This window comes from Triturus cristatus, chromosome 2_2 (genome assembly GCF_964204655.1).
Source record: "Triturus cristatus chromosome 2_2, aTriCri1.1, whole genome shotgun sequence".
Taxonomy (NCBI): Eukaryota; Metazoa; Chordata; class Amphibia; order Caudata; family Salamandridae; genus Triturus; species Triturus cristatus.
In genome coordinates, this window is record NC_140582.1 from 406974315 (window position 1) to 407001621 (window position 27307).

Sequence of the window (27307 nt, forward strand, 5' to 3'; positions counted from 1 at the left end):
TGGGAAGGAGGGATTGTTGTTTTTGCTGTATATTGACCAACCCCATTAGCAGTCACTAGCTACAGAGGGTAGGTCAGGGGCAATTAAGTACTATACATATATTACTGACACTAGGAGAGTAAGTGATGTTCAGCTTCATCAAGCAAGGGTGGGAAGGTTGTGCATGGTGAGGTCACTCATATTCTGTTTTACAACACAGTTTAAATGGAGGTTCAGGACTGGAGAAGGTAAATTAAGTAGAGTATTTATTAACACATGAAAAGAGAGATCAGGTTAGAAAATATTAAACACTACAAAGGAGAAGGTGATGGACACAGTGGGGCAAATGGTTTGCGATGGCACAATTATGGAGAAGAACAGCCCCTATCATCACAACAATGGTAGCACTTCCTCTTTAACTGTGTATGAGGCTGTTCTAAAAATGAATGGAAAGACAATTATTTATGATAAAAAAATCCCACTGATTTAATTAAGCAAAAATCAAATGTATAAATGTCCCAACCCCTCCTCACCCAAACCCAACATACCCCAAAAACACCTTAACCCCAATCGTCATTTCCATCCACTCCTCTCACAAGTCCCACATCTCATAAAAAAATAGGCCTTCACCCGGTGCAAACATTTCTGCTGGCTGCACCTAGTCTCCTCCAGGTCTTTAATGATTTTATGGAGCATGGCAAATTCTACAGTGACAGTGGTAGTGGTGGTGGTTTGTGGGTGGCTTGGATGGCTTGGGACTTCTGCTGCCTGGGGTGGTGGTGATGACATTGCCGGTGTCCCTTCGGCTGGTGTCCCAAGGCCTCAGCGGTTTACATCATCCTCCTCCATGAGCATCACCAGCTGGCAGTGCTCAATCACAATTGCCTCTATGTTTAGGAGGTGCAGCCAAGCAGCTGTTTCCCTCCAGGAGTGGGCCTCTGGGAAAGGTCCTCCTGCAGGAGTATCTAGATAATCCAAAGAAAGAAATATGAAGCATAGTACTAAACCCATTGTACAGTATCCACAAAACTGCTGTTCCCAAAGGGCCATTGGAATTTTTTTAATGTGATCTTTTGTTAAAGAGCACATTTTTTCCATACATAATTTTCACAATGCAGTAGCAGTGTGTGGTATAATTAATCCATGATCACCACCATAATCAAATAGATATTATATTTATTTTAAAACCTAAAAATGATTTCATGTCATGAAGGTGACAACTGCAACACATGCCTAATGTTTGTTAATTAATGAAGGAGAGTCCAAATATAAACATATACATTACCATTGATGAATATGGCACATTTCATTAATGCTGGTCAGTGTACTTGACTATAACACGCAAAATGGGACGTCCTGGAGAGGCAGCATTGATTTTTGGGACAACTAGTGGTGCATCATTATAAATTCCAATGGCCCTGCTCTTATTTTTCCCAGTCTCTCCTGAGTCCCACCCTGAGTATGATTGACTGAGTTCCGAACTAACTAGCAATTACCGACACCATGAATACAGCCTCACTCACGCTCTCCTTTCAAAGCACGGAGCCGCGGGATGGTGTGAGTCGAGGCGAGGACCTGTTGACCATTAAGGGAGTACGGCATAGCCAAAGAGGGAGTCAGTCGCTCACAGCTTAACTGTTAATCTTTAACAATGCTAATCGCATCGAACCCTTTAAAAACGGTGTCATTTCTCCCGCATTTCCTTTGCTAACAGATTACAGTGGCAACATCCTTCCCACCCATAAACAAGGCTCATGGAGCATTGACTCCTACCAGTTCCAGTATGTATTCACCATGAACCTTTGTTTTTAAATCCTTTGAAACTTTTGCTCCACAGCGACTCCAAATCTAAAACATATAGAGTGTGCTTTCTGTTCTTTGTTTGTGTGTTTTGTGTTTGTTTTCCCTCCCCCAATTTTTTCCTGAACATGTCACAGCACTTGTCTTGAACTTTAAAACTAAGGCTAATGGACACTACAGTCACCACGTTGTAACACATTATTTGAACAGGCTAAATGTGTTTGCGCATTGGGAGGCGCACATGTAAAACTAACTGTGCTCTCTTTTTTCAGGCTTACATTTCAGAAATACTGATTGGGCTTACATTCTAACAATACCGACTGGGTACTGTATTTAATGCATAATATATTTTTTCCACTTTTTTGTATATAGCACATTATTTCTACACCATTTGATAGCAACATAGTGAGCACTGAAGGGATCATCTTTAGTCCTGATGAAGAAGCCTTGATGCTTCGAAACATGTTGACTTGACCAGGAGTATCCGCACATTACACGCAGGACATCTCCGGACCACCATTTTAACAGTACCAGCCTCAATGACCTATTAAATTCCTTAAGTCCACAAGGCCAAGTACTTTTTTATTCACTCATCTCATCCACCCCTGACCCTTCCTCTCACTACCTATACACCACACATAGTACTGCAATAGCAGTGCTCCATCGTAGTCGCTAGTCGTAGCATGCCCCGTCCCGCAGCGGGAAGACCCCTATGATGAAGCATGACACCACGGGCCCTTTTGGTGTGTGAGTGGTATTTAAGCAAACACTGTGTGTGCCCTACCAAGACTGGGAACACATTCCTTTGAACCTCTTCGAGGTGGATCCTTTTGTTTTGTATAACTTGTTGAGGAGGACGCATCCATCTCCAGTGCCCGAGTGGGGCATTACCTCTTCACTCCCTAATCCTGTTTTTTGTGACTCATATACTAGTAGGCTTAGTTGCATGGTTAATGGGAGAGAGAAGATATAATAGTAATGAAGCTGTTAAAGTGGTCACTTAGGCAGAAACTGTGGGAGATATGTGGCACCTGCTATGTCTGGTTGGCAATTTATGGGCTGGATGTGACAGGAAAAATAGGGTAAGTTATAGGTGAGTGGGCACTGGGTTACCACACCTTTTCTTCTAACAATTGAATGGTAGGGAGGATGAGACCAGAACATAGAAGGCTGGATAATTTATTAAAGGAATGCAAAGTGGGCTTTAAATAATGGGAGGAATGCTCAACAAACGCAGTAGTTTTTATTGAGAAAGGAATGAAAGCCACTTACCACATGTTCCAGTAGCCATTCCTTCCCCCTGCACTGGATGGTGGTCTTTGCCCTCCTCTGCAGGAGCCTAGAGAACATACATATTTGATACCAGCTGTAAGTAGCCATCACATTATTTTGCACAAGTTATGAAAAGTAATACATCACTAATATTGGGTTATCCATTCTTATCCATTATCCAAAGTATCACTTTGAAAGGTTTAATGGACCAAGTAAGTAGTCTCTATATAATATATTTTTTTCATAATGTAGGGACATGGCTCAGAAAGGATCGGAAAAAGAATGACTGAGGGTAAGGGAATGAAAAGATTGTATGGGGGTATCCTGCCATGCTGCGCTGTCATGACATCATGGAAACTTGTATGACATGGCATCCTGTTGGGGTCTCTGATCACCATCTTTGTGCCTGTACAATGGATTGTTTGCTCAATTAAGCCTCCAGTTAGCCTACATGGTGTGCATACTTAGGCCTGTGTTCCTCTATAGGTTACCATCAATCTTCTGTTGAAACAAGGCATGCAAAAGGGGGGCTAGAGACAGGTTACTAAAAAAGGCAGGGGAGTAAATCTATAGACAGGAGGAAGTCAGCTGTGGGAAGTCAGAAGTGGAGGCTGCTTCAGTCTATGCGGCAAGTAGGGGGTCGGTTGTGGTGGATGGTCCTGAAATGAGGAAAAGTAAATAGGAGACCAAATAGTACTTACTAGTAGGTACTCTTTTAAAATAAAGTGAATTTTATAGGCAAACAGATCTACCGCTACATGTTAAAATTGTAAATTGCTAATTCTTGAGAATCGCAATTAGGTAATCGCAATTTACAATGTATGAAACTGAAAGAGTTTCAGATAGCGATTCCTAGGGGTTCGCAAATCACTCTACCTCATTAATATTAATGAGGTATATCGCAATTTGCGAACCCCTAGAAATAGTAAAAATCAGGGGGATGGTGGCCTGCTGAGGTCAGCAGACCACCATGTCCGTGAATGCTTTTAAATAAAGCAATCATTTTTTTGTAATCAGCCCGTTTTCCTGAAAGGAAAACGAGATGCTTTACAAAAAGTGAAATGAAAAGTTTTCTTTTAATTTTTTAAGAGTAGGCAGGACCACTGCCATCTCTTAAAAAACACTGTAACAAACATTCACAAAGGGGAAGGGGTCCTTTGGGGACCCTTTCCCATTTGCGAATGGGCTACCACCTACTTAAAGTAGGTGGTAAAATGCAAATGTTTTGCAACCGCATTTCAGTCACAAAACATTCCTACATACTGATACAATTGGGTATTAGGCAAAGATGCCGTAAATACGACCCTTCCTAATAGCGAATCACAAACCCATTTTGTGATTCTGTAACAGGTTACCGAATTGCAAAATAGTGTTTTCTTCATCTGAAAAGCATTTTTTGCATTCTCAAACAGGCCAATTCTGCAAATTGGCCCTTTGCGAAGGCAAATATGCTTGAAGCATGTGTCCCCTAATGCCTAACTAAGCAATCCTTTACTTTCCTTCAGTTCAACCCCAAAAATAAAATGGTAATTTGATATTCCCCCTCCTTTCATATGGTTTTGAAATGTTTTGACACTATGGGCTATGTTCAAATCCATTCTCCCTTTGTGTACTGGACGACCCAGAGATGGAGCATAGATATTTACTAGAGGGGCGTGATAAATATTTCTGTCCTTGTAATAGTGGGGAGTACGGCTACAGACATGAGGAATTCAGATATGGAAACCGAGAGCATAGAAAACACAAGGAAATATGTGGGAATGATGAACTAAAGGAGACTAAGGTAAATTAGGGAAATGAAAAATACAGAATGCTATTATACACACCAGGCGGGAATAATTAAAGTAAGAAATACACAAAAAACATTACCTACCAGCACCAGCAGGAATGCCTTCTGGCGTCAGGGCATCAGCAGCTCCATCGCCTGCTTGGGCCTCGGCCATGCTGCTGCTACTGGTGGCCTTCCCCTCTTGCCCAATTTGTCTCTCGAGCATTGTCCTGCCTGAATAACAAATCCTATTCCTCCCTTCAGACCAGTACCCAAAACCAGTTCTCTTTCCTGCACATTGCTTGCTTCCTTCAATTATATTGCTACTCTACTTGCGTCACAAAATGTTTCTACTGATGGCCAGAGGAGTGTGTGACTTACCGGTGTTTCCTGCCTCTGCCATAGCTGGACGTGATTGGTAGTCTGGGTAAAAAACACAAAAACACACCAACCGAGGCGGGGGGAGGCAAAATAAACACATAGGGCCACAGGGAACTAATAAAAGAGTGAAAGTATAGTTGAAAAAGGGAGACAGGTGGAGCAGAATGGGGTAGGTTAGGTTTGATGGGGTCTAAGGAGCAGAGAATGAGAGAGGGTGGGGATGCAGGAGCAGGCCTTAAAAAAACTAAATAATTGCACACTTGTGCACTTCGAAATGCCATTCACGCTGTTTTTTCAGAGTGAACCTTGTCACTAGCGTCATTTTTCTGATTTGATGTGCACAAGAGGCATCTGTGCAATTATGAAATCTTGCCGAATTTCTGGTTAATTCCACATGATTATGTTACATAGAGTTACGCAGGTTACGCCCATCTCGCACTCAGAACGAGATCAGGACAGGCATTCTGTTACTTTTTTCTCTTAATATGACTTGTACTAAACTGATACTAATATCTTTGCAACAAATATCCACCTGCTTTTTGCTGTGTTTAATTTTGCAGTAGAGATTTGTATTCTTCATTTTTAAAAACACCCTATCTCTCTCATGTGAAAGAGCATTGTACTAAGGATATGAGTGGTTTGTGGGAAGGGTTATGGTGTGATCATCTACTTTAAGGAATATAGTGCCCCCTGCCGACCATTAAAAGGATATTGCAAGTCACTTTGAAGTTCCCTAACCTTATGAAGGAGCTCGGCCTTTGGCCTTGTTCCTCTATATGGTCACAGATCTCCTCATTCACTTGCAATATCCTTATAATGTACACGGGGTGACTTTATCCCATATATACCAGATTCACCTCTTTAGTCAATGAGTCTCACCCTATACAAGAACATTGTTTTCTTTCTTTGTTTTTATGTTAGGTTAAGTTGATTTAGTTGTGCACTGTGGCGCAGAATGATGATCTACTTGGTTATAGAGCAAAGTGTTGTGAATTCTCCGAAGCCTCTTTATATACTGGTGATGTTAGCGCTGGTTTTTCACCTACTCTGACCTTGAGCTATTTTCCAGAGCAATTTAGCATTTGCTGTAAATTGCATGACTCTGCTAGGAAATAGTAAATTGCTTTCTGTGGGTTATGCATTGGTTTTGCGTCGTTCTATCCACCCTCCATGCATTTAAAATGACTTCACACAGCAGAGGGCAACACCGTTTTTGTGCCACGCAAGGAGTAAAAAATCATGCAAAGTCCTATGTTGCGCTATTTCGAAAAAAGTGTGTAGACAATGTTATGCTCAAAGCTAAAATGATGATATGCTCGATTAATCTATCCACTGGAGTGGATAAATGCAAACTTAAAATAAAATGTTGACTACACTGACTAACACACATCGAAATAACCTGATATCTTGTAATTACATATTCTTGTCACTGTCATTATGTGTCAAGTTCATGAGAGAAACGAATATTTTTCAAATCTTTTCAATTCGGAAAAACTACAGGTCTGAAGATCAATTGCCTTGACTCCTGCATAGAAGTTCATGATGCACATAATGGGAAAACCTTAGTAAAATGTTGAATGCGTACATTTCAAATCACGTGCACCCTGCAAAAAAAAGGTTCAGTGGGCAGGAACATGGAAGACCAGGAAGAGAGTTGTACTGTCAAGAAATTTCAAAGGAGGAACAAAAAAGAAATTCCCAGGAACTGACATTTACGTGTTATGTAGTTAAATTTTACCCAGTGCACTTTGACTCACATGGTCTCAAAGTCAGCACAGTAACTAAAAACCCAACATGGGTTGCACTCACTGACAATATTGCTGACCTTTGCATGGAGTCATGAACTGCTGATGAAGTGAAGAAAAGTGGCGGGATGAAAAAAACACGGTGTAAAAGGAAAATTATTTGAAAATCCAACTAGCAGCACAATTTCCAGGAGGATATCCTGGGAGTACCAACAAACTCACTGAAAGGAAGGGGAGCTTCTCCCGTCAGAGGCCACCATTGCAGTACATGTTTTGATTACAGTGGCTATTGTGCACGGTAAGGCTAGGCATGTTATATAACACTTTTATAAGAAGAAAGTCAGTAACTGACAATGCTCATCAACATAGCATTAATAATTAGCATTAGCATAATTAAATGACACAACCTTTGCAGTATACACATCATCAAATAAAGAAGAGATCAGTGCTCGTGAAATTTATATTTTAAATAGATACAGATCATCCCACGGTATGTAAGACTCCTCTCTCTGTCCTGTACAGTGCTGTACATATAGATAATTATAGGAGTTACAAAACATATTTCTAGCACACTAACACAATTCCGTATTTCCTTTCAACATTATTAACATCTGTGGCAGACAAGCAAAAATGGTTAGTAGTGTTAAGCATAATACAATACACAGGAGTATGTCCTCGTCTGCATTATCATGCATTGTCATTAACATTACTGCCGATATTTGAAAAAAGTGTGAACATGGCACACTGAAAAACAATAATAAATGTTGTCTTTACTTGGAATAATGAAATATGTTGTTAAACAACATGTGTACAATATGTATTCAAAAGTGTAACAGTAAATTGCATGTGTAAATTAGTCACAGGTGTAAGTTAGCTGAGAAGTATGTCCTTAAGAAGAAACAACCATTATATATGTGTCATATATTGATCTGTCAACAGCATTTGACACTATAAATAGGCCTGTACTGTGAGAGAAGATAATTGAGAGGGAGTGTCCCCCGGGACTACTAAAGCGGATTCAAGGCTCATGAACCAAGGTCGCATTTGGGGGAAATGGAGCTTTGTCAAGAAAAATCGATAACCCTAATGTATTGAGGCAGGGGTGTATGATGGCCCCACTCTTGTTCTCTATACACATTGCTGATGCATTGGTAGGATTAAACCAGGTTTGTTCTTTTCCACCCAAATTAAGCAATGAGGCCATTTCAGCATTGTTTTATGCCGATGATACGGTGTTGCTGGACCTTACACCTGTTGGCCTTTAAATGCAATTAGATGGTTTTGGGTAATATTGTAAGGCCAATGATTTCAAAATAAAAATGGCAAAAAGTAAAGTGTTGTTATTTTCGAAAGGAAGGGCTCTGAATATGAGCTTGAACTGACGGTTAAGTGACGCTCCAGTAGAGGTGTTAAAGGAATATCGTTATCTAGGTCGCCTTTCTAGATATAATCTTCATTTTTCACCTCATATTGACAGGGCCGGACTGGGAACCAAAACCGGCCCTGGCAAAGTGCTCAGCTGCCCCCCCCTCCCCCCCCCCCCTCCCCCGGGTTGGAGGTGCAGCCGAGCTGTTTGCAGGGGCCGAGATTGCAGCTATGCTGCAAAAACGGACTTGTAACAAAAACGCCCCCTCCCACAGGTCCGAAATCGGTCCCCACCCTAGCGGCCCACTGGAGAAATGCCCGGTGCCCAGTACGGCCAGTTCGGCCCAATCATATTGACCATCAGGAGGCTTGTGCTAAAGTTATTACAGGTGCTTTGTATAAGATGGACTTAGTATTCGGTCATAAGTGCATTAAAGTCCTCAGAGAGCCCTATAATGCTAAAATTGTTAGTCTGTTACGAAATGGATGTGAGGTTTTGCCAGTAAATTATTTGAGGATTGGTTCAGATCATTGAAATGAATATTTAATAAAAATGGCTTAGCCTGCCCAGAGGTTCCATAAATAGTGTCTGAGACTAAGGCTGGGCCTTACTAGTGTAATATTTAAATATAAACAGTGTCTCCTCAATTATTGGTTTAGTCTCTTTAAGGATGAAGAGGGTACCTTAAGGCAAACAATAAACTTTTCTTTGCAGGAGCAGCAGGCTGGGCAGTGGACCGCTAATCTCCTCAACATTAAGGTTTTCACTGGATCTCCCAGTATAGGTAGAGCTTCAAACTATGCCTAGAGCACAGCAGAAACAAACATGAAAAGATCTAGTGAAAGAATGCTCTAGGAGGATTGACATAGAATGGAGACAATCTGTTTCATCTACAGGATTCAAACTATGAGGGGCAAATTTAGCCTAACCTCCGCAACATAAAAAGTGGTTGTATCAGAAGGTGGGCCTCCAAGACTAACTTGGGACAGGCCTCAGTCTTTATAATATGGACGTGGCATAGACAGACAGGGTAGGAAAGTGCCTCTTTTGTCGAAAATCATCACTATTCTTTTTGCACGTACTTTTATTTTGCTTATGTTTTGATAATGGCAGTAGAATATTGCTGTTTCCAGTTTTTAGAATAATGCAGGTTCTCCGTACAAGCGATTTATTAATAGAAATTTAAAGATGTGATAATACAACATTGTGCTATGCAGTAGGGAAATTTCTGTCTCTAGTTGATGAATGGTCAACTGAGCAGAAGCCTATTTCATTAGAGGATAGTACAGGATCTTCAAGGACAATCTATGTATTCAAATTGGACCCATGCCATAATATATAGTTGTCTTTTGGGTCCCTTTTGTTATAATAGCATTTTTTCCACAGATATACTTATATGTTGTATGATTATGGTTTACTTGACATAAAAGCAATAGTTTTTTTCGCAGAATTATAGCCTCTTTGTGCAAAAACATCTACGTGCCGTATTGTTAGGGGTTTATCTTGTATAAAAGGAATGGTATCTCTTGGTTGCTCCTTTTATATAATAGTATTTTTATATAAATGTATTTGTATGCTGTAATTTATATGGTGTTATTCTGTATAAAGTAATGGTATTCTGTACAAGATCAATGCCATGTTTGTTGATTAATTCGAGATTTATTTTAAGTAATATTGTGTATTTTTGATCTGTATGTATATGAAATGTTTGTGTTGCCTTATTGGCACAATATCAAACTGTTAATAAAATAAAATAAAATCAAACAAGTTTAAATTACCTTTGTGAATTGGCCCCAAAATTATTACTTCTTCAGGGAATCCAAAGGGAACCCCTTGGGGCAATTCACAAAGGTTTCTTACACCTGTGAGTAATTTACATGTGTAGTTTACTCTTAAACATTTGAGTAACTTTACTACTCTATACCCATTTATCAAACAGGGGATGTGAATCCACTATCTCATTCTACAGAACTGGTTTGAGTTGGTTATCTTTCAGACGCCCTTCTCAGACTGCTCTCCAGACACAGCCTTCACATAAAGCTATGCTTCTCCCAGAAGGTAGACAGGGACTATCTCCAAGCATGAGCACCTTCAATATAGGCTCAAAAACTGCAAGATTTCCACACTTGGTTGTCATAAGCCTTTCCGAAGCAGTAATCTGGTACAGAAAAAGGAGCAGGCTTGGCCTAGAAAGTTCCGTAACTTGAAGCACAGAAACTGTAGGCAGACCCTTCACCTCAACCATCTACCAAAGAACAGAGCTCAGGAAGAACTTATCAGCAGACCCTTGCTAACAGGATCTTTATTGTATTTCTACAGGTACCACTGTATCCATTTTCGTCACTTCAGTGTCTGGGTCTCCAACCTCCTGTCACAGGAAGGTAGGCAATACAATTCCACTCTCTGCAGGAAGCTATCCTCATTGTCTATCTTGTGCCATGTTAACACTAGGACTCAATCTATTTTTCACTGAAGAGACCTAACTAGGTCAAAACCGGTCTGGGGTTGCTTGTGGTCTCTTCATGGGAGGACCTTGCCCGGCAGATCAAGACAGACTGTTCCTATGAGGAGCTGGGTTGGTACTTATTTGCATAAGATGGGCCATTGTCTAGTGTGACATGGTGGGTGAAGAATGATGAACTGGAATGTGGCTCAAGTGATTACCAGTTGCTGAGATTAATTCATGCATTCAATTTGCCACCGTATTGTTCTTGCAGTTTACGCCCTTAGTGAGGAGGGTATGCCCAGACATGGGTCCTGTGCTTGTTGTGCTCTAGGAATCAATCTATATCTCACTGATGAGCGCTATGTAGGTTAAAACAGGTCTGGGGTTGCTTCTGGTATCTTCCGGAGGGGGCCTTTCCTGGCAGTTCAGGACAGACTCTTCCAGTGAGGAGCAAAGTCAGTACTGAATTGCATCAGTTGAGCTTTTGTCTAGAGTGGAAAGGTGAGCGAAAAACAATGGACAGGAATGGGACCAATTGATTTTCATTGACCAAGATTAATTCAAGGACTCCATGTATCACCTTCCTGTTGTAGCACTTTATGCTCTATGTGCAGCAGGTATGCCTAGACGTAGGTCCCATGCTAAATGTGCCATAGGACTTATGCCATGGCTCACTGATGAGACCTAATTAGGTCAAAACCAGTTTCGGGTTGCTTTGGGTCCCTTGTGGAGGGGACATTCTTGGAAGCTGAGGACAGACTGTCCTATGAGAAGCATGGTTGCTACTGCTATGCTTAAGACAGGCCTTGTCTGGAGTGGCATGGTGGCCAATAAACAATGGCCTGAAATGCGGCCCTGAGTGATTGCCAGTGGCTATGATAAATGTAAGCGTTCCATCCCCCATGTTGTTGTTGCATGCTACAACCATGGGATTTCAAACTAGACTCTACTGGAGTCACACATACATTACAAGCATACCATACACACAAATATGCAACAGCAGAACTTTACACATGGGGAGCTAGTAGGCCACATTATACTGAAAAAGATAAAATTACCTGGTCCTATTAAGGATTTGCAAAACTTGGTATGCTTCCACCAATGCTTTATGTGCTACACCCAGGACGGGGGCAGTAGTCCACTATCTAATAAGAGACCACGCTTTGCATTCCTCTCAAAGTCAGAGGAAAGGTTCTGAATCTCGCAAGCTAAAGGTCAGACATAGGCCACTACATTTGCTAGATTAGAATGTGCCAGGGACAAAATAAAACTCAGAATACTAATTTTCCATGCAGTTAGGCACTCATGGCTGGAGTACACACAGATTAATCTTGCATAGGACATTGCTATCCCAACAGCAATTTATTGTACTCTTATTGTTGTAGGCAAAATGCACATATCTTGGTCCATCAAATCATTAGACAAACACAAATCTTTATTGTTTTGCTCCACTGTGCCCCCAGAAGAGATGGATTTAGCTATAGTCTAAAGAAAATGGAAGCTATCATCTGTGGTAAATGACATCCAATAAAAAAACGTCAAATGAAATCTGAATGTTAAACTACAATTGTCACAGTAAGAAAGTGATACATAATCCAGCCTGTGATATAAACAGAGCTGATGGTAACCGAACATAAGCTGTGTTCAACAGAATAAATATACAGAAATTAATTCAATTACATTTGTCACTAAATTAAGACCTAAAAAAGTCCTCTGAAAGCTATTATCATGTTCAAATTCAGAGGGGATGTGGCATGCATGTCGATTCATGCATTCAACATTGTCTGATGTGCACATACCTTAAGAGAACACCTGTTTCAGGCAAAGTCAATTCTGAAGTGACTGTCGCACCAACACATTGCTCGCCTAAGATAATGTTGATTAAACAAGAGAGCACAAATAACTAATCTAATTTGTGCCCAGATAAGTAAGTTGAACATACCATGTGCCTAGGTCTATGAATAGCATGTCAAACTTAACATGAGAGTATACGAGTCATAGTGCAAAATGCTTTAATCTGCTTTTCTTTACCTCTAATTACACCTGGAACAGCATAGAACCTTGAGGTCCCTTAATTTATTGGGGTTGTTCAGGTTACAACACATCTGCCACAGGGGCTACCGTGACGCCACACATGTGCTGTGGTGTGCGATCTTGTTTGCTAATACTGTTTATATGTCCATTAAAAATTCCTTATGACTCATTTTTCGATGCCATAATGAGTTTTTAACTGTTGTGCCTCTGCAAGCATTGGGCCTTAGCATCTCTGGCATTGGAATACAATTTTGTTACCTTGTCAGTAACCTATTATGCAAAGAATCTATTTTTCACGTAGTATTCCTAGATATTTATCATTGAGGGTACTTTATTATGTCATCTCAGGAGTCATGATTGTGTCTGTGGAGCTGCGCATGCGTGTAACACCGTGGTTTGTAGCACCTAATCTGAATTAATTATTCGCCCTCTTAATTTTTACTATCCAATTCCTTTGGTTTTTTGGCCTTATTAAAAATATACAGCTTATTTGACTGGATGCACCTTGGCACTCATAGTCTATCTTCACTGCCCATGGGGAGCAGTGCTATTTGAGACGCTTCTGTGAGCGTGGTTTTACCAATTTGGTTGGAGAACTCCATGACATACTGTTGGACTCAATCGATGGGTAAGTTCTTGTACGCCTGAAACGATTGTATGCTTCCCTTGTGAAGCAGTTTTTCAATTTTAGTCATATTCTATTTCAAATTTTATAATTAATTCTTGTCTCCAATCTCTCTAAAGACTTAAAATATTGTGAAGTAATTCTGAGATGGTCCTATAAATTGCTATTAGGGCCTTCACACTCTACTGAGTTAATTTATGAGACAATATTATTTTGGTCCTTGGTGAGTTGTGATTTTATCCCCCTTATAACTTTTGCCTACTGATTTGCCTGTCTGTCCTTGTAATCATGACACCATTGTGCCATAGGGATCTAGGATACCCATAATTGACACCAAGGTTCCCCCCTGCCTGACCCTCTGCTGATTAGAGCAATACAAGTAGGTTTAACTGCCATCTATACTCTGTGTTATTTTGGGCGCACTATTTCATACTCCTTGGAATATATTCTCCCTTTATCAATTTTACTCAGTTAATTTCTGGTGATGGATTTTTATTTGTATTTTCTTTCACAGTCACCATACATGCATGACACTGGGACTCTGTTTTGTGTTATGCTCAAGTGATTTGGTCAGTTTTTTAGTTTGGTACCCTTATTTTTGTTTTTCTAATTATAAGGTTCATTTTGCTGGTTGGTCTCCACTATTCTCCCTTGTCCTGATGATGACCTAATGAGTCAATGTGGTTGAAACGCAGTCGATGCTGTCCTTTGGGAAAAATGAAAGAAAAAGCATACACTGATTTTTATTCTTGTCATTAGACCGACTTTTTTTTTTCTCGTATTTTTCTTTCCTTTTGCCATTGTTTTATATTTACGCTTTGAATTGCATTTGTAATTATTTGTTTTGTGTAACTGTGTGAGCAATAACTATATATTGCATTTTGTATTTTTGTATTAGTTCTATAAACATTTCACAAAAGCAAATTATTTTTTCACAAATCTGTAATGGGTACCATTTCATTATTATCTCTTTTTGTTTTTATTAATTAATATTAGCTGTATTTATGCATAGGGATTTTGGTGTTGTCATTGTAGCTGTTATATTATGCGAAATGCAGCATGACTATTGACATTGTAATGCAATGGTAAACATAAGAAACATAATTGTATATTTCAAAATGTGTAAATTTCTACTTGAAGGAAATGACCATCTCTTCCGTATCTGATTTCGGTGGATGTACAACTCTGTGCACTCTATTCCTGCTATACAGTCGTTAAAGTCTCTGTGCTTCCCTTTTTAAGATTATTGAATAGGTATACTCCTAATTGGCATAATTCAACTTACCTATAAATCTCTTGTATATGGTAAAAAGAGCACCCAAGGCTTATAAGTTAATTGTCAGCAGAGGACTGTGGCACCTTTTGGCCATTCATTACAGTCACAGTGTAAACATTGCTTCAGGCCTACAATTGTAGCCTGACTGGAGAAATCTAACAACTGCAATACAACCTGTGAAAATAAACCTTTTTACCAGGGCTAAACCTTCCTTTTAAATATGACCCCTAAGTATACATTATAGCTGTTACTGCAGCAATGCAATAGTGTTTAATAGCAGTACATGTAGAACATTAATGTTAAACATGTCCTTATAGTGACTAATATCTGAAAGCTATTTTAATTGTAGCATTGTAGCAAGGAACAGAGAAACATGAGGATGTGCTATTAAATTATATAATACTTTATTTGGATAGTAAACACTTGGAATGTCATTGCAGAACTCTTTCTAATTTTTTTAAAATGTTCAAATCAGTGGAAAAGTCAGATTTTAAATACATTTTATGGAAAGGGTACTTTTAGAAAGTTACCTTTTCCCTGCCTGAAGCCTCTGAAGGCTAATTTTCAATAGGCTTCTGCCCCCTGAGTGCTCACACCCTGGATGAGGTGTGGGAATTGCTCCCAGAGCACGGACAAAGGCCTGGCTGGGGGGAGGTCATTCTATTCTTCTAACAGGATGACCAATGAGCCAATGCCCAGAAACCTAATGTACTTCAAAAGGGTCTCCCTTCCCAAGGAAGATATTAGCTGGTCCCTTCTTTTGTTCAGGCCGGCACAAATCCATTGGGGAGGAGCTGCCCCTAGAACTGATTTTGACAGACCACAGACGAGGGTTTGATCATTTCCCTGGCCACACCACGGGGGCAAGCACACAGACTCTGCACAAGGGGAAAATGCTTTGCTTTTTTGCATTCAGACTGTACGCAGGAAATGCTTCAAAAGTGGGTAGGGTATTCCCTGGAAACCTTTAACCAATTGGTTAGGGAGTAGGCTGGAGTTACCCCTACTCACAAGCTGCTGTCAGGCATAAATGCCTTCGCAGAACACTACTTGACTTGTGGAAGATCAGAAGAAGACAGAATCTGCTGCCTGTTACCTGAGAGGAGTCCTGAAGGACTGGACCTGCTCCCTCTTGTACCCATGACAAAGAAGTGGACACCAAAGGTTATAGGCTGCCCTCCTGTTCAAGCTACAGAGACACCATAAGCTACAAGAGGCCTTTCCTGCAACTGTCCGGATGACCAGTTCAAACTGGACCTATTCTGGAACCAGCTAATTGCCTTAGCTGAAGTGAGTATTTTCCAAAAGCAACACTTTTAGAAAGTGGAACTCTAATTGGCAGGGGTATGCACCCTGTCCAAACCGGGACCACAAACCTAGTCTGGGTAAGCTAGATACACACTAAGAGATAAGTACTCCACACAGGTTTAGAAAAATAGAGACCATTTTTATGAGATAATCAAGGCTAAAATTACAAAAATCAAATAATCTGAACCGGAGCTATGAATTTTTAAAGAATAAACCAAAAAGAAGTGCTTAGAGACAAATAGCGCTTAGGGGGCTACTTGAGGTTGCACCAGCTTGGGCTAAATCCAAAGTTCAGGCCCACCACAATGGAGGGCAGGCCGGCTACAGGACTCACGCAGGTCCCACTGACAAAGTACCTTGGATGGATCAAGCAGCGATGTCAAAGACTTGATGTGAGGAGTTGATGGGGCGCCGCATCGATCCCGTGGATGGGGGTGATGCGGCTTTGCCGATCCATGCAGTCGATGGAAGCTTCATCGATTAACCCCTTTACGATGCAGGTGCTGTGTCATCATCGAGCCGCATTGTCCATCGTCATCAAGCTGCATAGTCCGTCGAGGCAATGTCGTCGATCCGCTCCAGCGTCGAAGGGCAATGCATTATTTCCGATCGGCGCTGTCATCACTGTTTCGATTTTGAAGCAAAAACTGCTGCAGAACCAACTTTTGAGGTTCAGGACTTGATTGTCAACAAAGGCAAGGAAGTACTCACAGATAGCAGAGTCCAGCAGCAGCAGGGTTGTAGAATGTATTCGATGGCCCTGAGACTTTAGAACTTGTCCTCGGCAGAGATCAGCAGGCAGCAGGACAGCTCAGCAAAGGAGAGAAGCAGTTCCTTTAGAACAGTCAGCCAAGCAGAGTGGCCATCCTTGGAGCACAGCAGTTGTAACTCTTGGCAGACTTCTTCACAGGTCCAGTAGTGTAGTATCTTGATAGGTTCAAAGCCCCAGTACGTATATCCAGCTATGCCTTTGAAGTGAGGGTGACTTCAAAGCAAGCTCTTGAACTGCACAGGCCCCCTTTCATCTCAGCCCTGGCTACAGAATACCAGTAGGGGGGTAATCAGCCCTTTGTGTGGGACACAGGACACTACCTATTTAGGTGTGTCAGCTTCCCCTCCCTCTTCCTGCCCAGGAGGTAGATGAATGCAAATGAGTTACCTGTCACACCCACCATTCCTGTTTTTGTGGCTATCTGGAGGGACTGCACAAAGTGTAGCTTTCACCCATGCCATACATGTATTGGAGACAGGCTGCAAGGCAAACCTTTAGAGCAGATAAATGTCCAATTTCTAAAAGTGACATTTCTAAAACAGTAATGATAAATCCAACTTTACCACTAAAGAGGATTTATCAATACCATTCCAAAGATATAAAACATGAGGCAGCTACTCCTTTCTAATAAGGAATTGCAGCTTATAAGTGTTTTAAGGAATTCCCAATGCTAGCCTAGTAAAGGAGTAGGCCTCATAGTAGTGAAAAACAAATGTAGCTGTTTGTCACTACCGGGACACTTACGACTTAAAAGTGCACGTCCTACCTTTTAGTTACACAGCACCCTGCCCTTAGGGTTATCTAGGGCTTACCTTAGGGGTGACTTATGTGTAATAATAGGGGAGTTTAAGTTTTGGCAACTGGTTTTATATGCCAAGTTGCAATGGCAGTAAACTGTACACACAGGCCGAGCAATGGAAGGCCTGATACAGGTTTGAAAGACTATTTTTGTGGGTGGCACAACCAGTACTTCAGGCCCACTAGTAGCAGTTAGATAAAAGGCACTGGGTACATGGTACACCATTTTACATGGGCCTTATAAGTAAACTAAATATGCCAATCGTGTATACACCAATTTCATAATGTTTAGGGGGAGAAGAACATACACTTCAGCTCTGGTCAGCAGTGGTAAAGTGCTTAGAGTCCTAAGGCCAGCAAAAAGATACAAAGATGCAGGTAAAAGTGGAGGTAAATAGGCTAAAGGTTTTGGGGAAGACCACCCTAAGGATGACAGGTCTAATAAACGCTAATTGAGAATCAGGTTGAAAAGTGAGGCTTTTTCCAAGCCACTCCTGTGGTGTCAAAGCAAACCCATAGGATACCTAAACAGAGTTGAGAAAATCATTACCAAGGAATTACTCAAAAGGTATCACAAAATTCTCTGATCTCCATCCACACCAACATTAATTATGCAAAAAGAGAATCCTGTACCCTTTCTTCTGATCAAGTAGATCTTGGAGCAGAGTTTAATCAGGTAGGTAGTACTTTATCTTCATCGTTGTCTCTAATACCATAGGCTGTCTACCCAGTGTCTAATAGTGAGATCACAGTGGCCTCTTTCATAGAAGCCTTCTAGGCCTAGTGCAATGTATTTTCAGTAAACCCTCTCTAGGGTCTCTAGTTTTAAAAATCTAGCATTCAACTGTACCTCTTACAGTAAAGTAGACGGCTGGATTGCACCTGGTCAAGCATCACTCTTGTTGTTATTCTCCAATTCCTCTAGGTTTCTGAAATTAGGCTGTTTTCTCCCTTTGGGACATTTCTACATACCTTGCTAATCAGGGTTTTCTACATGATCAAGCTTTGTATGCTCGACACCATGGATGCTTTGTTTCACCGTGGTCTTGATGTATTTATCTTCAACTGTTGTTCTATCCATTGGATCTGTCAGCATGTAATGAAACGCACTATGATGCAGATCTACAAAGCAATTCAGGATGTGTCTTCTCGCAATTCCATTGTGCAGGAAGGCGGAAGTCACAGTTTTACAACTTTTCTCACTATATTTCAGTGCCTTTATTGAAAAAGCCACCTAGGTCACACATGTTTAGACATCCTTGATAATGCCATATTTAAAGTTTCTTATTTACTCCGTGGGCACTGACTAAACTTTCTTCTGGTGTTTCTTCCATAGATTCATCCTCATTGTCTTTTTCCAACAGCTCCTGAGCAATTAGGCTCTCTATCAAAAATGAACCTAGTGTGCCTTCTACAATCGATGAATCACATAACTCATTTCTAAAATGAAATTAAGCAATATCATACAGGCACATGCATCAACCACAAAACCGGTCGCAAACGGGCAGATTCTCAGAATCTGCCCCTTTGCGACCGGTATTTTTGCATTTGGGATGCATCATCCCAAATGCAAAAATCGCAATTTAAGGAATCTCAAAATAGCGATTCCTTAAATAGCGATTGCATTTAAGGAATCCCTAATTGAGATTCCTTAAATGCAATGCATTAAAGTTTAAAAAATAGCGATTTCGCTCCTAGCGGGAGCAAATTACCATGAAGCTGGACTTCATGGTAATTTGCTAAAAATTTCATGTTTCAAGTTTCATGTTGCGCACACACATGCCCTTAGAGCATGTGTGTATGCAACATGTGTGCAGAGTTCAAATACATGGGTGCAATAGGTTGACATTTTGACACCCTTGCACCCTAAAAATTGCGGGAGCAATTTGCGAGTACCTACTGGTACTCGCAAATTGCTCCCACAATCTCCAATGCATTCCCATGGGCCTGGAGGCCCATAGGAATGAATGGGAAGCCATTCATTAATTGCGACTCGCAATTTGTGAGTCGCAATTAATGAATGTTAAGGAATCGCTATTTTAATAGCGATTCCTACATACATAGGCTTTTGCGAGTCCTTAATTGCGATTCCTTAATATTCGCTATTAAGGACTCGCAAAAGCTTTTCTTGATGCATGTGCCAGATAGTGTTTCCTAACACAAAACTCTTCAAATGACTTTTAGAGATGTAGTGCTGAGGTTTGACTAGACTAGAGTGCCAAATGTTTGAGATGCTGCCAGTATTGCAGGTAGGTCAAATTTTGTGAGCAATTTTCTCTCTTGTTGCCTAATATTTAAAGGTTCCAAGGGATTGGAGGTTAGCTTGTTTCTGCTCTTTTAGGGCTAACCTCACCTTTACCAATTGTAATGTTATCTACGGCAGGTATTCTTTTGCTACTGTTCTGAAGCGGGACTCCTAAAAAGGTCTGTATTGCAAGCTTCAAAAGCAGTTCTGCAGCTTTGGATGTTCTAGCCACTATGATGATCATCCTGAGCTTTTACATCCTACTCCAGTTGGTTTTCATTTTGAGAGCGTCCCACTAGGTATCACTAAACCATTGTTACTTTGTTCAAAGACCTTAGGTCAGATCTCCAGAATGTATCTCTTGAACTTGAGACCATTATGCCAGGTCAATCTAAGATTCTGCTCAGTGGCCAGGAATGATATTTGCCCAAAACTGTGTTAATCTGTCCAAGTGTTATGTTGGATTAATTTACTGTGTAAAATAGAGTCATTGCTTTGAGCTACATTTCGTGAGTGGTAGATTAATTATTAGGCGGAAATCATGAGAGTAAAAGTGAAAACATGACAATCATTGGCGTAGACCGTGTGTCCTGCGCCATAGTAAAGGGAAGGAAATGTACCACCTGGCCACCTTTTGAATTGTGAAATACAGCAATAATCAGGGTTCAGAGGTCCCCTCAGGCCTCTGGGTCCCGGTGCCACTGTACCTGCTGCACCAGTGGGAGCTACACCCCTGATGACAAACAAGGACACAAAGAACACACACACTGAGGAAACTAACTCATTTCCTCATCTACAGAAAACGGCCGAAGAACAATTGCATGAAGCATTACACCAAGACCCAAAGTCTCATATGAAATAACAAAATGACTTTATCTATAAAATTGGCGAACTACTGTCACTTCAGGCAAAGCAGATAGCAGTCAAGGTGATAAAGCGACAGAAAGCCCTTTATTAACACGGCATGAAACAGAATCCAATCAAATTGATGATGCATTTGTAGAATATCATAACGCTCTCTGTGGGGAAATAAGCTGCTAGTCTTCACAAATTGACAAATATTGAGCTCAAATCGAATTACCACGCCTTATGGAAGAAGCGTTCGTTTGCTGGACTGTAAAAGGTAAATCCAATTGCAGAAACTGGATGTAATTGAGCGGTTTATGAATCGCCACTGTCCTGATGCTGATGGCATGCTTGGACCATGTCACGAGGGGCTCTGGGACTAAAGTCCCTGCCCGGTGCTCTTCTTGTTTTATTCCAGGCTTTGTTGCTGCCATTTTATGTGAACTACAGCACATCGCTGGCTCAAAAGTTAATTATGCAGAATAATGGATATCCATTTGGAGTATTAGCATTTCTCAATGGGGCCAGACTGATGCCCTGCAAGGGTGGACGGGCAATTTTGCCCCGGGATTTACACTGACCCACAAGAGCGGAGTGACATTTGTCATCATGATCAATATTAATTATTAGGATTAAAACATCCATAAAGGGCGCACTAATTTAGAATTTAGAAATGGCTATGGTGTAGAAGGTGCTACATGATATATAATAGCATACGTCGGAACAGTAGGCAGCAGTGAAACAAACTATACAGAGTTTAAAGGCACGGTTATAATAAAAACGAAAATAATGGCAACTCATTGAATAAAGGGTAAACAAATACATATGAAGCTAAGTATAATTAAGTTCCTAGAGATTCCAGATAAAGTGCATGTGCACGGTTTGAAACGAAGTGCGACTCATGTTTTCCTTCGATATGAATGAAGGTAATGCAGCAAAAAATGAATTTAGCTTCAAATGTCCTATATATAGTTGTCCAAATGTTGTTGTGCTCACTGATAGAAATTAAGTGGGGAGAGCATCCCCAGTCTAGCATTTTCATTAAGTTCGCAAAGAATAGGTAGCAGAGCAACTAGTAGCCTCAAAGAGATTCTCTTACATTTAGACTCTTGTGATCCATATAAATAATGATCAATCAATACAAAACAGTGTTTACACAGAATAAAAGTTTCATTTTCCTTTGTTTGAGCACTGCAAAATTTGGAACAAAATTTCCCAGTTTGTAGTGCAAAATTGCTGAGTCACCAGTGTAGCCCATGTAGTGTAACACCTTATTGTTCATTTTAAAGGATAGCAATGTATGTTGGCTTGTGCTGTGTGAGAACTTACTCTATGGTTTGACTGTTCCTAAGCTCACTCTTCCCATTGGCTCACAAGTGTCAGAGTCGCAGGATCCACTTGGATTTACTTTCACATAATCTATAAAACACAACCATCCTCCGTTTATTTTCACTATTAATTTCAATGGGATACTGTGACTGCACATTATATTTACGACACAATATACAATCTTACAAACACACACACATTGTGGAGCGTGAAGTAAAAGATACTAAGAGGATAATATGACTCTTAAAAATGGGGATGAGATGAGGAGTACTCAAAAATGTAAAAGCAGCACAAAAAGAATATCTTGAGACAGAAGGGCAAACAAAGCAAAATCCAAATTCACCAAGAGGTTTACATTTTAAAATTCAGTCATTTGCTCCCATAGTGATCAGATTCACAGCTTTGGTCACACCTTTAAAAGCCGTCTGGGACTTTAGAGCGCACATTTATACCCTGTAGGGCGGAGGGTATATAACATCACCCTCAGTCAGTTCCAGAACGGAGGACAATTTAGGGATTTTGAATCAGCCGTGCTAGAGATTAAAGCAGAATCTGTAGTTGGTCACACCTTAGAAAGACAGGTTTGTATCATGCAATAGCCTAGTACAGAACATATGTAGCAATACCAATAGTAGTCATCATAACTATGGCCCTTATAATGATGGTGGGCGGAAAGCCATCCGACAGCTCGTCTGAGGCTTTCTGCCTGACATCATGGGTTTCTGTCCAACCGCCGTATAATGATACTGGCGGTCGGAAGGAAACACGCAGGGGAAATCTGCTCCACTTCAGACGGGCTCGCAGAGCCTATCGGGTCTGCGGGCGGAAATGTAATCACTAAATGACAGTGGAGCCAGCCTTGGCTCCGCCATCAGGATTAAGATGTCACTTTCAGCCTGCCCTTTCATGGCAGTCAGTTTACCATGAAAAGGCAGGCAGAAAGTGACTTTGGGGGCCGCTAGCAGGGCCCCCTTTCCCCCTGGCCCTCCGCTATGGGGCCTGTGGAGCAAACATCTCAGCAGCTTGTTGCAGGAACCGCATGGTGCCTGCCACAAAATAATCCCCTTTAAAGCTACTTCTATTTTATGCACTTGTTTGCACAGTGGTAAAGCGCTTTACCACCGGGCAAACAAGTGCATGAAATAGGACTAGCTTTAAAGGGGATTATTTTCTCAAATGTCTAAACCCTTTGGCTTGAATACTAGTTCCTTTGGTTAGCAACCCCTGAATGTATTATTGACATGACCATGAGCTCAAAGGAGTGTTGCTTTGAAAACTCTTGACTGGTTGAACATTTTAATTTATTTTATTAGAAATCTATTTTGATTATCCTGTCAGTTTGTTTGTATGTTAATGTAAACAAGAAGTGCTGTCTTAATCTGTGTTCAAATAATTTTACCAAGTGTTTCTTCTTGAAAATGTTTAAAGAATTTACTTGATAAATTATGTAGACCAAGACATCTTGCAGTTTGGTCTAAGTTTGATGAAGTAAATAACAGCATTATAAACTGTTAGCTAGATCATTTGTTATTTGTATTTACTGTCCCATTCTAGCTGGGTGAATCAGTGCCAACCCCTCTTTGTAGCTAAACTTCCTAAAAGTGTCATTTTCACAATTATGACTAACAATCTGAATTTACCATTAAAGAGTGTTTTAAAATACAATTAATTTGAGTCCAAACTTGACATCCCTATCTGTTCCCATCAGAAGTTAGCACTTATTAAATGTGATGAGGTAACCCAATGTTATCCAACGTGAGACATGGGCCTTACAGAAGTGAAAAATTAATTTAGGAGTTATTCACTACCTGGCCATGTAAAACTTAAAATGACATGCCCAGATTTTTTTATTACAATGCAGCCTACCTTAGGGGTGACACATATGTATTAAAGAGGAATACTTAGGCCTGGCAAAAGGTTTATTTTGCCAGGTCGAATTGGTTTAAAACTGCACTACAGGCTGTATTGGCAGGCTTGAGACACATTTTAAAGGGCTACTTACCTGAGTGATAAAATTACTGCTGCAGGCCCACTAGTAGCACTTTATTTATAGGCTCTGAATACATTTTGCCATTCAGGTACAAGCCAACTCTTTAAAGGAGTGAGCACAAGCACAAGTACAGAGTCCTAATGCCAACAAAAATTTAATTCAGAAAATAGGAGGGTTGAAGGCAAAAGGTTTGGGGGTGACCCTAAAGAGAGTGCCAAGTCCAACAATTACTAAAGTGTGCAGGCTAAATATAATATGGTACACATATAAATAAAACATAATGATCCTCTACCCCCTCTGGTGATGCTCCTTACCCTCCCCCTCTCCCAGCCATTAGGTCTCTGTCCTTCACCCCTCCCCTCCTCACCACCCCCTCTCCCACACCTCTCTACACCAGGCATGTAGGCAAGCGCAACCCCCCTCTTTAGCCTGGGCAACCCCCCACGCACTTACGACCACCCATACAGACCCCCCTGGGAACTTCGCCCATCCCGTCACCCTGGTGGCTCATGGTACCCCCAGACCAACCCACTGGACCCCTCTCGTGCCAATAGTGCACCCTGCATCATCTTTACATGCCCAACATTACAGACAATCAAGTTCTCCCTCATCCTACAGCTTGGGTGACAGCTTACCCCCATCCCTTTTGCTTCCACCACCACATAAAGGCTTTTTCAGACTCTCATAGCCCCCATCTCGGGGGCCCACGACCCATGGGCTCTACCGCAGCTGCTGACAGGGGAATTGTTCGCTGTTTACTACCTGGCACCCATTATTTGGGATCTGGGGTCCAGCGCCAAGTTGACTGGCTAAATATACTGTTTCTGTTGATGATATGTTTCCCTCCAGTGCTACACCCACCCTTTTCCCCTATCTCCCCCGACCCCCCTCCTCCTCCATTGCAGTACCGATTATGTGGCATATTTCCTCCTGTGCTACTCTGTTCCCATGTAGTACAATTTTGTCTCGATAACCAATAAAAAATGATGACACAAAAAAACATAATGCTAAGTGGTATAACAGACATGCATCCACATAAAAACAGCTTTTCTTGAGTGCCCATGACCTGCCTACTGATAATTGTCAAAACATGCTTTAGAATTCATCTCCTTGGCTAAATATGCTCTTTTCTGCATGTTAGTCGATTAGTACACCCTTTTGTATTTATTCTTACATGGTGAAAAATGTGTTTCTCATGATGTGTGAGAGAACACATATCTGGGAATATCAGGTGGTAAATACATTTATGGCATTATTGGCCAACTGCATTTGCATCATATACATTATAAGTAGAAAGCTCAAACATGGTGACAGTATAGGGCAAGCGGAACAACAAATATCTAATTTGGAGGATGTTAGTGTTGCCAAATCAGGCTCTTTGTGCAAACTTGAGTCTTGCATACTATTGGCTACAGGAAAAGTGGAAGATGTGATGAGGTAACCCCACAGAAATATTGCCTGTGTTCCAGGCATTGATTATTGTACACCAATGGAGGGTATGGAAGAGTTTATCAAGAAACTTCTGTGGTCATTATTTGTCAACCACTGTGTTTCATCTTGTTTTCCAGTGGAAATGATGAATTACTTGCTTGTAGCTTAAACAAAACCAATGAAGGCCTCCAAGGCCAATAATTGTAAGTGTCCTGTACTTTAGGGATGGCATACTTGGTTTTGTACAGTAGAAATTATTTCTACATTATGAGGGGTCCACTTTAATAGTGTACTACATAGGACCTAACCTCTGTAGTACAAGCAGCTCAGAAGTCATTCATCAATGGCAAAAAAGTTGTGAGGGAAAACAAATTGAAATATTCCATGCTGTTCCCATCTAAGCTCTATATATTTTAAGGGGAAAATGCATTTCTTTTATGCTGCAGAAGATGCCAAAGAATTTGTTCATGCCACTTGGTACGGGTTTAGGATGATGCCTCACAAGACAGGAGCTCAGAACACCACAGAGACAAAAAAGGAAAATTACATGATGGAAATTGATACCAAGAGACTTCTTGCAGCAATGCAGTGGAAGGATGAATGACAGGACAAGAGTATTTAAAGTTGCACAGCCTGGAAGATGAATGGTTGGGACAACACAAGCTCTTATTGGACTAGTCGCAGCTGATCATAAATTAGATTGACTAGCATAGTAAGTCTCTGATGCAAGGGAGATCTGTTGGGCTTCTGAACTATAATGTAGACAACCAAGTGTCTTACTGGCATCATTTTCCAGTTTCTTAAACAATTAGGTATCCTGTGGTGGTGGAACAAGGCTTATATCATTCCTGGTGAGTTCAGGTGTACTTTTCTTTCTCAGGCAATTGGTTTGATGTACTGGCAGGAGGCCGGTAACACTGATGGTTTTGGAGTGCTCAGTAAGGGGGGATGGTTGGGCAGGGGGTTGATAGGAGAGCTGGGAATAAGCTGCGTCTCCACTCAGTATATCTTTTGACCAAACATGGCATGGGGAAGGATTGGTCAAACTTTAGGATCTTGTCCATTCTGGTGGGAGTCTCAATAATCATATTGGAGAGTGGGGATGTATTAACTGGGCACATGGATTTTAAAGCCAGGAAATATTTGCCTACTTAGATCTCCATAAGATAGACATGGCAATGTTGTAAAAGATTTACCTTATAAGTAGGAACATGTCATTATTGCATTGAGAGGGGTGCCATAGGTATTTTGCCTCCTACTCCACACATTCTAGGGGTGATGTCACGCTGATATATACAGTAAAGTCAGATGTCAACTCAGTTAGGTAATTAACTGGCACATGCATCAAGGAAAAATCCAGTCGGTAAAATACCGAATCGGTAAAAGCAGCCGTTAGCGGGTGTCAAAAACCGAATCCCAATGCATCAACCCTAATCGGGATAAAATAAAGAATCGCAAAATAATTAACCGGAAAAATAACGAATCGCTAATAACCAACATGCAAAAATAATTATTTGCAAAATACCGAACTCGCAATCACTGAAATCACTATTAGCTCCCGGCAAGTGCCAATGGCTAATAACCAATCGCTACTCAATGCATCAAAAATCGCAAATACCGAAAATCCCAAAAATCGCTATTTACCATGAGCAGATTAAGGGGAATCAGAACCTGGAGGTAAAGTTACAAAATAAATTAAAAAATCCTGGAAAAAAAGAAACATGTGCCGCAGATGGCACCAATCAGTAAGCCCTTAAAATTGGCACAGGAGACCCTGTTAGCTTGCACAAAATGGCAGCCCTCTACGCTCTTGCAAGGAGGATGCAAATCAATGCAGCAGGACAGCGCAGGAGAAGGGTCCAGGAGAGAGTCTTCAGAGTGCGCATCACATTGCTA

The 27307-nt window shown here is 41.0% G+C and overlaps 1 long non-coding RNA gene across 1 annotated transcript; it reads right to left on the bottom strand.

The window, feature by feature from the left end:
- Positions 1-224: 224 nt before the first annotated feature.
- On the bottom strand, positions 225-3118 carry LOC146862299 (uncharacterized). The gene is made up of 2 exons (XR_014978418.1): positions 3052-3118; positions 225-944 (listed from the first exon to the last, which is right to left on the bottom strand). It is a non-coding gene; the product is annotated as an uncharacterized LOC146862299 (long non-coding RNA).
- Between the last annotated feature and the right edge of the window lie 24189 nt (positions 3119-27307).